Raw genomic sequence first — 12,489 nt, 5'->3', positions numbered from 1 at the left:
TCCCTTCTGCAACTTGTTGGGAATGGGTTATTCAGAATGGGCCCTCAAACTTCATTCTTTGCTTTATTAATCTGAGGTGCTTTCTAATGTCTGAGCTCCTGAGATAAACTCAACTCATCCCTTTTGATATCTTATGTTAAAGGACAAACTCAACTCCAGTGCCCACAGAGAGGACTGTTTAAGTATTAACTTATAAACACATTCAATATTTATTCAGTGTTAGTCATCTTTTTATCCAACTGAGTCGTGTTATCTGTCATGCCCAAAGCCTTCTGCCAAGCTCTCACAAAACCATGGAGGGAGGACCTGTTGGGCTGGATTCTGGGAGGACCACAAAATCATGAGGCAGCAGACACTCAGAGCTCTGGTGAAACCAGCAGGGGGTTCTGGTCAGGACTAATGTGCTGCCATGGGAAAGCCCGCACTTGGCATGCCTCACAAAGCAGTAGTAAATGGACTTCTGCTTCCTGTCCTTCTGCCCTTCTAACTCATGCCACCCAGCCCCCTTCTTTACCAAGGGGTAACTAAATCTAAAACTGTTGATAGGTATGTAAGTTGATTGTACAACTCAAAAGAGAAAGCTCATTCCTGGTAGGTGGTTTCAAAGCAATGGTGCATTGGAGGGCTAAGGAGACTGCACATCGGCACTCATACAATCCCATTATTTTAATAATGTTTGGGTTCAATCCACCCAGACCACTGCAAGAAACTCCCAACAAGCCCTTCTCCACACAGTAGCCGGAGGGATCCTTTGGAAAAAGTAAGTCAGATCTTGTCACTTCCCTAATCAAAACTCTTAAATGGCTTCATACTTAGTACAAAATCTGAAGTCTTTCCCAATGAGCATTGTATGATCTGGCCCCTCCCCACGTTTCTTACTACTCTGCCCTTTCCTCACACTTCACCAGTCACACTGGCCTCCATGCTACTCTCCAAACCCCCTTATGTCTCAAGGCCTATGCACATGTTAACATGTTGCCCAGGGTTCTCTCTCTTCATTCAAGTCTCAACTATAACCACCTGAGAGAGACTTGGCCTCACTATCATATCTGGTCCCTCTTCCTTCCCTTGCCCCCTCACAAGACAGATCACTACTTGACACATGTTTTTCCACTGGCCATCTCCCTGAAAACAGGCTTAGCCCACAAGGGCAGGGACTGCACTTTGTTCACAGCCTGACAGATAATGAGCACCGAGTATCAACTTGTAAATAAATAAAGGAAGGGTTCTAGAGTAGCTGGGTTGGCAATACAGATTACGGAGTGGTTTTATAATCTGAAAAGCACAATACAGATGCGTCATTAGAACACAGTTTGTGAAGTTATGTCCACTCTTCTTCACTCTTGCTGTCTCTAATACCTGCACTTACTGATTCTTGCAATATCTCAGGCCTCTCTGTCTTAGTTCAGAGTCAGACCACCAGAAATTTCTGCCCCCAACAGTGAAAATAAGTAGGCACTCCCACTGGAAATGTAACTGACTCCCTGTAGCAGGTAGGGAGACAGAAAGGGGCAGAGATAGACAGACACTATTCCTCCTGAAGCCCCCCCATCAGTACACTGGCCACTGTCAGCACACAGATGTGGGGTCTCGACAAAACTGAGAATGTCCCCAGCAGCTCTGACTCTGAAGTTTGAAACTTCAGACAGACAAGAGCTACGGAGGAGCGCTGGAAAACAGCTGGCGAACATTTATCTGAGGCTGATCTGCAATGCGGAATTGGAGGATCCAAATGGGTAAGCACCTTGCCAAGTGGCAAAACTACGGCTTCCCAGGGAAGGGCTATGTTTCGTACGCATCCGAGAAGAAAGACATGTTGAACACATATCTCTTCCTTGCTCTGCTGTGAACTCCTGAGGGAAGAATACACTCATGGGCACCTCTGAATCTGGCACATGGTGGGAAGGAAGGGCTGGCAGGCTGGCAAGAAGGAAGGAACTTGGGGAAAAAACCTTGGCCCCACACTTCCTACACTAGGACACAGAGCATCGTTCCTGGGGTCTGAAGCTGTGAATAAGCTGTTAAACCATTATTATGATCTACTTAAACCATTATTTTCACACGGAAGCACACACATCTCCAGCCTGCATCTTTGTATCCCTGCTCCAGAGTCGTTTTGTGCCTGAAATGTTCTTCTTCTAGTTGTTTCTTACTCAGTCTTCAGACCTCAGCATAAATGTCACTTCTACGGGTCACACTTTCCTAGCAAATTACTTGACACATAATCCAGTGCTCACTAACTACCCATGGAATGAGCGAAGGCAGTCAATAAATACATTATGCCACAGAATGTAAAATTTACATCAATCGTTAACTTGAAGATTATAGATTTAAATGAAATTTGGCAATGGGACAGAGGCTCCCAAACTCTCTCAATTCATGGAATCCCTGGTATCTCAGTAAAATTTTGGGGGTATTCTAGGCCCAAATCAATACCTAATAGTTCCATATGGGAAGTAGTCAAGTCTAAACAACCACTAAAAACCCTTTGCAAAGACACAAGTTATCAAAAGAAATGTAGATCTAACATTGAAACTGAACTATCCCAAGACAGTACTAACGTGGACAGATGTGGGCTTTCACTAATGTGGACTTCCACTGCACTGGAAAATTAGGCACCTCTGGAGGTTTACTGTCGGGGCCTCAGTAGTCTGGGAACAAAGATCCTATGACAGTCACTCTCCTCTGCTGTGTGACATATTTTGATGGGAAATTTTTTGATGTCCTGCCTGACAAGTGTCCTCCATTTCAGTGTGACAGGGTGACCATAAGACTATCTGAGGTCCCCGCAGGCACTCCAAGGAGACTTTGGAAGCCCTGTGTGATCTTTCTGCCCTGTGAGTAATTTCTTCTTTCCACGTGCTGAGCTCATGGGGTCAAAGGTAAGATTTGTCAGCAACAGAAGAAAAGAGGAAGGGAGGAAGGGAGGGAGGGAGGGAGGGAGGGAGAGAGAGAGAGAGAGAGAGAGAGAGAGAGAGAGAGAGAGAGAGAGAGAGAAATGGACATGAGAAAAGAGAAAGAGTAATTTATTAACTAGACCAGAGTCTTGCCACACCCCTGCCATCAACTGGCTGAGCCTCTGTAAATCTCTTAAGGGCAGTAGGTTTTGATGTCCCCATCTGTAAAATTAGGCACAGAAAAGGGGGTATATGGAAAGACCACTCCAAAGAGAACAGATCTGACTTGGTATTTTATTATAAATTAGGTCTACACATAAGTTTTTTATTATAAAAGACAGAAAAGGGCAGAGATAGACAGACACTATTCCTCCTGAATTTAAATAGCCAGCCAGTTTCCACTAATGGGCCAAGGTTAGCAACTACACAGTCCCAGCACCAGCCAGCAGGCAGCCCACCACAATGCAGAAGAGATGAACAAATCACTGACCTCTGTGTTCTAACGGCGCATCTGTATTGTGCTTTTCAGATTATAAAGCCACTCCGTAATCTGTATTGCCAACCCAGCTACTCTAGAACCCTTCCTTTATTTATTTATTTACAGTCAGGGGCAATGGTGGACCTTCACCAGCTTCTGAAAGAACAAACAAGGTAAGAACAGAAGGTCCCTTTCCCCATCCAACTGTTTACAATATCAAAGAGTAAAATCACCTTCCATGAAGCATTGTGGCTTTCATTTACTATATTCAACTTCTGGTCAATAAACAAGACTGGTCAACCAACCCGGCACTGACATCAGAGTGAGCCCATCACCTGATGCAGCAAGAAGGAAGTGAGCAAGCAATTTAGTCGTCCCCTTCAGCATGCAAATCACCCAGCAGCAAACAGTCACTGTTACCCGGAGGCAGCCCAGATGAGTCTGGCATCCACCCCCCAGCTGCAGTGAGAACAGTCTGCCCAGGCCCAAAACCTCTGCCAAGGTTTAGTAGCTTTAAGGTGAGGGAAAATCCTCAAGGAAATAAAGACTGCTCTTGCCTAAAACTCATCCTCCAGAAACTGAGAGGTGCTCAGGGTACCTTTCCCAAGGCAGCCTGCTAAAGAGCAGTGCTCAAAAGGGCATTTGGAATAGATTCCTCTCTAGCTAGTGTCCATGAAGTTCATCATCCAAACTGAGATGTGGTTGGTGTGGATTTCTTTGGTTTATCCTCTTTGGGATTTTCTCAGCTTCTTGAATTTGTAGATTTGAGGACTTTTCAGCCATTATTTCTTCAAATACTTTTTCAGCCCACCCTCTTTCTCCTCTCTTTCTGGGACTATGATGACATAAATGTTTATTAGTCCCATAAGCTCCTGAGGCTCTGTTCAGTTTTTTAAAAAAATATTTTTTAGTTGATTTTAGTGAGAGGGAGAGAGAGAAACATCAATGATGAGAGATGATCATAGATTGGCTGCCTCCTGTACATCCCCTATTGGGGATTGAGTCTGCAACCCTGGCATGTGCTCTGACCAGGAATTGAACCATGACCTCCTGGTTCATGGGCCGATGCTCAACCACTGAGCCACACCTGCTGGACTCTTCAATTTTATCAGTCTAGTCTCTCTGTTGTTCAGATTGGCAATTTCTACTGTTCTATCTTCAAGTTCACTGATGATTTCCTGTCTTCTCCATTCTATGGTGGAGCCATCCATTGAGGTTTTTTATTTTTCAGTATTGTATTTTTCAGTTCTAGGATGTCTGTTTGGGTCTTCTTTATATCTTGTATGATTCCAACATCTGTATCACATTGATGTTGGCATCTGTTGATTATCTTTTTCCAGTCAAGTTGAGAACCTCATAGTTCTTAGTATGGTAAGTGATTTCTTTTGTTTTAATCCTCACCCGACAACATGCTTATTGATTTTAGAGAGATGGAGAGAGAAACATTGATCGGTTGCCTTCCCACATGAGCCCTGACTGGGGACTGAACCTGCAACCTAGGTATGTGCCTACCTGGGAATCAAACTCACAACCTTTCAGTGTTCAGGGCCATCCTGTAACCAACTGATGCACACTGGCCAGGGCTAGTGAGTGATTTTTTATTGTATCCTCTCTTTTTATTTAAATCTTCTTTTTCAGGCCTCCTCTGCCACCACACTGGTGGGGGATGGAGAGCACCAATTCACTGCTGTCATTCATAGGCATAGCCCAACAGTTGCAATGCCATGGGGAAGCCTGGGGGGTGGGGGTGGGGGGGAGAGAATAGAGGTCTGAGGACAAAGAAAGTAAGATGGTCCAAAACAGTCAAAGAAGTTATACTAGCATCTGAGCTGGGTCATGAAAAATGAAACAGTCCACAAATCAGATAAGGGAGATAAGAGAAATCCCCAACAGAATTAGCATGTATCAAGGCCTAACCATGAAAGAAAAATGGCTACAGAATTTGGTGTAATTCAAGTGTAGCACAATGGGATGCATTTATATGTGTGGATGTAAGGGTGGTAAGAGATGAGTCTTTTAAATGAGACTGAGACCAGGACCCAGGAGCCCTCTATGTGTCTAAAGTCTTTGGGTCCTGGGTAGACAGTGACGATAGGGAAAGGGTGTGACATGATTAGAAAGAACTATGCCATAGGATGGTATTGCCATACACTGGTGCTTGCACCACGTCATGATATCAGTAAGTCACAGAGCCTTGACCAAGGCAGTCTAGACGAGAACACGTTCAGGCCAATGCTCCACAGCAGATGCTCAAATGCCTCTAACTAACAACCTTTCCCCTACATAACAGCTTATGAGTGTGATCTGGAGACACATGACTGGTATTGTGAAAGCTGGATCTGTGAAAGCATGACTTGGCGAGAACCAGACAGAAGAGCCAGCATCACTCAGCACAAAATGAGCTGACAATTTGTGGAACCGGAACTGCAGCTGGTCGTGGAGAGCCTTGCAGGCTTGTTTCAATCAGTCTTTCTGGAGCCTTGGCCACTTAGCCTGAACACCATGTGGGGTGAACCCACAGATGCCTTAAGCCCTTGGCAACATACTCCAGAGCCTTTTGTGGATATAACTTAGTAATATTATTAAAAGTCAGCACAGGGCAATTTATGGGCACAAGATACTTCAGAGGAGTTCTGTGAGAGAATAGAAAATATATATTGGTCTCTGTCTCTGGTTCCTGGAACAGCTCCTAAAACCCTTGGAATTTCCTGAGTGATAGAAGTATCTTCTGTTCTAATGAGGCAGCTCCTGGATGTCTCCTGGTCACCAGAAAGACACAGTCATGATTAGAAGCTGGGGATTTTCAGCCCCAACCCTCAATCTCCAGAAAATGGAGTTAATAATTGATGATGCCTATGTGATGAAGCCTCCATAAAATTCCAATAGTATGGAGTTTGAGACCTCCAGGTCAGTGAACACATCCACATCCTGAGGTGACATACTCCCACTTCCACAGGACAGAAGCTCCTGCACTCAGGACCCCCTCACACCTTGTCCTATGAACCTCTTCAGCTGGCTGTACATCTACACCCTTTACTATATCCTTCAATAAACTGGTTAAGGTAAGTAACTGTTTTCCTGAGTTCTGTGAGCCACTCTAGCAAATTAACTGAACCCAAGGAGGAGGTCATTAGAACCCCCATTGATAGCCTTCGGTCACTAGCACTTAGACTTGCAACTGGCATCTGACAGGGTGGTCTTATGGGATCTGATGATATATCTGCAGGTAGACAATGTCAGAATTGAGTTAAATTGTAGGACTCCCAGCTGTTGTCACAGAAAATGAAGGGTTGCGATTGTGGTAGTAGTGTGAGAGTAAAGGAAAGACTCAGGAGGGAAGACTGGGTTTTTCTAACACAACTTCATCCTCCTGACCATCCCTTTGTCTCAATTAAGTTTGAATACAAATAAGGCAAAGAGAAACACAAATTTGAGACTTGCCTTAATTTACTCAGGTTCTGGTAAGACCAGTTCTGAAGGCTGCTTCTGCCTCTAGTACATCAGCAGGAATAAGGGATGACAGTCTGACAAGAACCCTTAGAGAGCAATCAGACCCGACACCCCTCCTCCCCCCACAACACACACGCAGCAAGCCTGTGGCACAGACAATGATGCACCCTCCCCGTTTTACAGAAATGAGAATGAGATGGGCCAAGGTCCATATGACCTCCCAAAGTGAATGTGCACTAAGGGCTCATTAGTAGAGGTACAGATGACTCCACATGTAGCATCAAGGACAAACTGGAACACAACCAGAAAGAGTTCCCAGGATGGGGCAGTCCCAAAACATGTCACGTGAGAAACAGTAAAGAACTGGAAAGTTTACTATTCTAAGGAAAAGTAGAGTCAGAGGCAGCTGATACCTTCTTTGGGTAGTCAGAAAACAGAGAAAGGAGAGGCCCCAAAGTGCAGAAGTGGAGCCTGGTGATGGAGGGAAGAGTTGTATACACTCTGTAAGAAGAGCTTTCTGACAAAGGTGCCTGGAAAAAGAACAAACTGCTATGAGGCATGGACCCCTATCTTAGCAAATGTGCCAACAGAAGGCTGGGTGATCTGAGTTTAATGACAGAGAGAGTACCTGCCATCCTAGGGGCCTGGGACACAGACCCACCAAATTAATGTTCATTAAATGGAACTGGCTGATTGGTAACAATGTTGAGGGAAACCCCAAGGCTCTGACCTTTAATACTTAAATGCTGACTCCTGGATCTCTTGCATTGAACACTCTGAATGAAATCTCTCTCTCTCTCTCTTTCAGTTTACATTAAATAAGAGCTATGGAAAGCAAGGACACAATGACAGACATTCCACAGTGATATGTGATCCCATAGCATATCCTAATGCCCCAGGAAAGAGGCTTAGGATAGATCTCTGAAAATGAAAATGGCAGGAAGGGTGAAGTACTAACTCTTTTATTTAAAAAACTGGTCCCATATGTTTTTGCTCAATTAAGGAAACCACCAACAAAATGAAAAGACAAACAACTGAATGGGAGAACATATTCCCCTGATAAGGGATTAATATCCAAAATTTATAGGAACTTATAAAACTCAACACAAAAAAAACCCAATTAAAAAATGAGCAAAGGACCTGAATAGACACTTTTCCAAAGAGGTCATACAGATGACCAATAGACATGAAAAGATGCTCAATGTTACTAACCATCAGAGAAATGCAAATTAAAACCACAATGAGATATCACCTTACACCTGTCAGAATGGCTACCATCAACAACAAGTGTTGGTTAGGATGGAGAAAAGGGATCCTTTGTGCACTGTTGGTGGGGAATACAAACGGGTACAGCCACTGTGGAAAGCAGTATGGAGTTACCTCAAAAAATTAAAAATGGAGCTGCCTTATGACCCAGTGATTCCACTTCTGGGAATTTATCCAAAGAAACCCAAAACACTAATTCGAAAGAATATATGCACCCTATGTTCACTGCAATGTTATTTACAATAGCCAAGATTTGGAAGCAGCCCAAGTGTCCATCAGTAGATGAGTGGATAAAATAGCTAGGGTACATTTACTAGTACACAATGGAATACTACTCAGCTGTAAAAAAAGAAGAAGAAAATTTTACCCTTAGCAACATTGTGGATGGATCTGGAGAACCTTATGCTAAGTGAAATAAGCCAGTCAGAGAAAGACAAGTACCATATGATTTCACTATATGTAGAATTTAATGAACAAACTAAACTACCTTGCAAAACAGAGACAGACTCATAGATAGAGAGCAGGCTGACAGCTCTCAGGGTGGGGGTTGGCAGGAAGCAGGGAGGGACTGAGCAAAAAAAGAAAAACAAGACAAAGCACTCATGGATATAGACAACAGTGTGGTGACTGGGGGCTGGGGGGAGGGAGGTGGGTGGAAGTGGTAGAGGGTATAGGAGGATAAATGATGATGGAAATAAAATAAAACTTAATTTAATTTAAAAAAAAAACACAAACTGGTCCTAACAACAGTCTGTGCTTCACACAGAGTTGTCTCAGCGTTATCAAGGAGCTTCTTACCGGGTAAATGGCCTGGCTCCCCCCAGCACACCATTATCATGTCCTAATTATGTCTTTAAAACCCAACTCCAGGCCCTGGCTGAGTAGCTCAGTTGGTTAATAAAGCGTTCTCTCAGTATACCAAGGTTGCAGGTTTGATCCCTGGTCCAGGCACATACAAGAAACAACCAAAGAATGCATAAATAAGTGGAACAACAAATCCATATATCTCTCTCTCTCTCTCTCTTCCTCCCCCCCCCCCACCTCAAAATTAATAAATAAAAAAGACACAACTCGGGCTGCACAGATGCTGCTCCCTAATGGTACTTTCACTGCTCCTTCTGGCTCCAAGGGGGAGGACTCGGTATCTGCAAACAGTGACAGAGAGGAAAAGGAATGCAGGACTCAGGCACCTCAACAACCATTTGTGCCAGAATTTCCAGACTCTTCCTGCACAGCCACCACTTCCCAGCCTTGTCTCACCCTGCTCAAATATTTGATTGAAAGCCAGGCCAGCCCTAGTCTGTTTGGCTCAGTGAATAGAGCATTGACCTGTGAAGGGTCCCAGGTATGATTCCGGCCAAGGGCACATGCCCAGGTTGCAGGCTCAATCCCCAGTGGGGGGCGTGCAGGAGGCATCCGATCAATGATTCTCTCTCGCCCTAACCGGTTTGGCTCAGTGGATAGAGCGTCAGCCTGCAGACTCAAGGGTCTCAGGTTCGATTCCAGTCAAGGGCATGTACCTTGGTTGCGGGCACATCCCCAGTGGAGAGTGTGCAAGAGGCAGTTGAATCGATGTTTCTCTCTCATCGATGTTTCTAACTCTCTATCCCTCTCCTTTCCTCTCTGTAAAAAATCAATAAAATAGCCGAAACCGGTGTGGCTCAGTGGATAGAGCGTCGGCCTGCGGACTCAAGGGTCCCGGGTTCGATTCCAGTGTAGGGCATGTACCTTGGTTGCGGGCACATCCCCAGTGGTGTGTGTGCAAGAGGCAGCTGATCGATGTTTCTCTCTCATCGATGTTTCTAACTCTCTATCCCTCTCTCTTCCTCTCTGTAAAAAATCAATAAAATATATTTTTTAAAAAATCAATAAAATATATATATTTTTAAAAATGATTCTCTCTCATCATTGATGTTTCTATCAGTCTCTCCTTCTCTCTTCCTCTCTGAATTCAATAAATTAAAAAAAAAAAAAAAAAGGCCAGGCCAGAAACTGATCACCCACATAGTGTTTCTCTCTAGTGTTTTCTTTCTTTTTTTTCCATACATAAATATATTATACACACACATATACATGCACTCATACATAAAACAAAGAAAATGGCCCTAGCCAGTTTGGCTCAGTGGATAGAGCGTCGGCCTACGGACTGAAGGGTCCTAGGTTCGATTCGGTCAAGGGCACATGCCCGGGTTGCAGGCTCGATCCCCAGTGTGGGTTGTGCAGGATGCAGCCAATCAATGATTCTCTCTCATCATTGATGTTCTATCTCTCTCTTCCTCTTCCTTCCTCTCTGAAATCAATTAAAAAAAATACTTTTAAAAAAGGGAACTTTAAAACAAAGAAAATGTATTCTGTTTTATAAGCATTTTTTTTCATGCTGTTAGAGGACCCTTTATGAGGATATTTCCTTTGGCTGTCCAATAGTCCACTGATTTGATGTACCATTATTTACTTAATTACTTCCCTATTCTTCATTCATTGAAATATTTTTGATCACATAAATATATATGGGCACGAGAGAGAAAAGCACAGCTCTGCTGTGCAAAAGTTCACAATCTGGTCAAGGAAACACAGAAAACACTGCAGTCAAATGTGAGAAATGCAATAAAATCACAGTGCTGTGAGGATAGAGAAGTAAGTAACCTGTCCCAGGAAAATGGGGGAATACTCCATAAATGGGCAATTTTAGCAGGGTTGTTTCCAATTCCTCACTTTGTTAAATAAGAGTAGCAGTGGTTGCCCATTATAAGCAAGCATGGGGCCTGGCACTTCTTGGGTGTATGTATGTTACTATGTCAGCCACCTCCACTGAAATTAATATTATGGCCTAAAATGATGAGTTCAATGCTCAGATCAGTTTAAATGGTTTGTGTGATATGGTAAGTTGTAGAGACTGAATTAAAATATGTGTCTACAAAAATAAATAAATAAATAAATAAAATGTGTGTCTACTTCTGAAGTCCATTCTGATTTCCTCCCTAAATAATATTAATACAAGCATCTTTAAATAAAAAAGATTTTCTCTCTAAAAAAATTCCTTAAATTCTCAACTAGATTTGAATTTATAAAACTCTTGCTAGATACGTTGTCTACATATAGGATCAATCTCTAGCCAAGCTGATAAGAAAAAAAGAGGGGGGGACATAAATTACTAACATAGGGAATAAAAGAGGGACATCATTAGATTCTAGAGACATTACTATGGTAACATGGGAAATTATGAACATTATGCTAACATTTGATAACTTAGATGAAATGGACAAATTTCTTTTTTTTAAATTTCTTTATTGATTAAGGTATCACATATTTGTCCTCATCCCCCCATTCCCATCCCACACCCCGCCCCACACATGCCCCCACCCCCCTGTTGTCCTTAACCGCTGGTTAGGCTCATATGCTTGCACACAAGTCCTTTGGTTGATCTCTCCCCCTTTAATCCCACCCTTCCCTACCCTCCCTCTGAGGCCCGACAGTCTGATCGATGCCTCCTTGTTTCTGGGTCTGTTCTTGTTCATCAGTCTATGTTGTTCATTATTTCCTCTAGATGAGTGAGATCATGTGCTATTAGAAATACACTTATAAGAACCGAAAATGAGACAAGCAATAATGGTTATGGTGACAGGCAAATGAATCGGTCTGTAGTGAGTTTCTTTCTGGGCCAACAGTTCTTTTGAGACCCAATTTCAATGTCCAACAGTTCCTTATGTGTACATGTCAGCACTGACATTTCAGTTCTGGATGGTGGACAAATGGTGGTAATGCAGGTCCGACTCTCTCTGGTTTGGTCCTGGGCAACCTGCAGTGATGCACAGCTGCTAACTGCTAGTATGGGAAGGACAAATTTCTTTATAAGCACACACTTTCAGAGCTCACCCAAGAAAAATAAGTAACCTGAAAAGTTTAAAATAATCCAAATTCCACTGTTAAAACACTTCACCAAAAATGAATACCAGGAGCAGATAGCACTGGTAAATTCTATTAAACATTTAAGGAAGAAATAATACCAACTATATATAACACCTGTCAGAAATAGATTTTCCAACTCATTTTATGAGGCCTGTGTTACCCTGATACCAAAACCAGACAAAGGTAGTACCAAAAAGAAAACAAAAAACAACAACTACAAACCAACATACCTTAAAACATAGATGCAAAAATCTAAAATATTAGCAAATTTAAAAAGATACTACAACTTATAAAAAAGATACTACATTATGATCAAATGGAGTTTACTACAGGAATAAAGGTTGGTTTGATATTCAAAAAGAATGTAATTTACTCAAATAGGCTTAAAAAACCCCATATGATCATCTTAATAGATGGAGAAATAGTATCTAACAAATTTCAACATCCATTCATGATGAAAACACTGGGTAGACTGGGAATAATAGAGAACTA

The 12,489-nt window shown here is 42.8% G+C and overlaps 1 protein-coding gene across 2 annotated transcripts in view; it reads right to left on the bottom strand.

The window, feature by feature from the left end:
- The window catches only part of LOC103286027 (NADPH--cytochrome P450 reductase), a 61,387-nt gene that overhangs the window by 33,649 nt on the left and 15,249 nt on the right, over positions 1–12,489 (bottom strand). The window contains exon 1 of one of the 2 annotated variants that reach the window (XM_054714855.1): positions 3,388–3,410. The exons of the other annotated variant lie outside the window; for it this stretch is intronic. The gene's annotated coding sequence lies outside the window, so the exon portion shown is untranslated. Of the gene's footprint in view, positions 1–3,387; positions 3,411–12,489 lie in introns of those variants that run through there. 2 annotated transcript variants of the gene reach the window in all.

Source organism: Eptesicus fuscus, chromosome 4, assembly GCF_027574615.1.
Source record: "Eptesicus fuscus isolate TK198812 chromosome 4, DD_ASM_mEF_20220401, whole genome shotgun sequence".
NCBI classification, from domain to species: Eukaryota; Metazoa; Chordata; class Mammalia; order Chiroptera; family Vespertilionidae; genus Eptesicus; species Eptesicus fuscus.
This window is presented reverse-complemented; position numbering and strand designations above follow the sequence as displayed.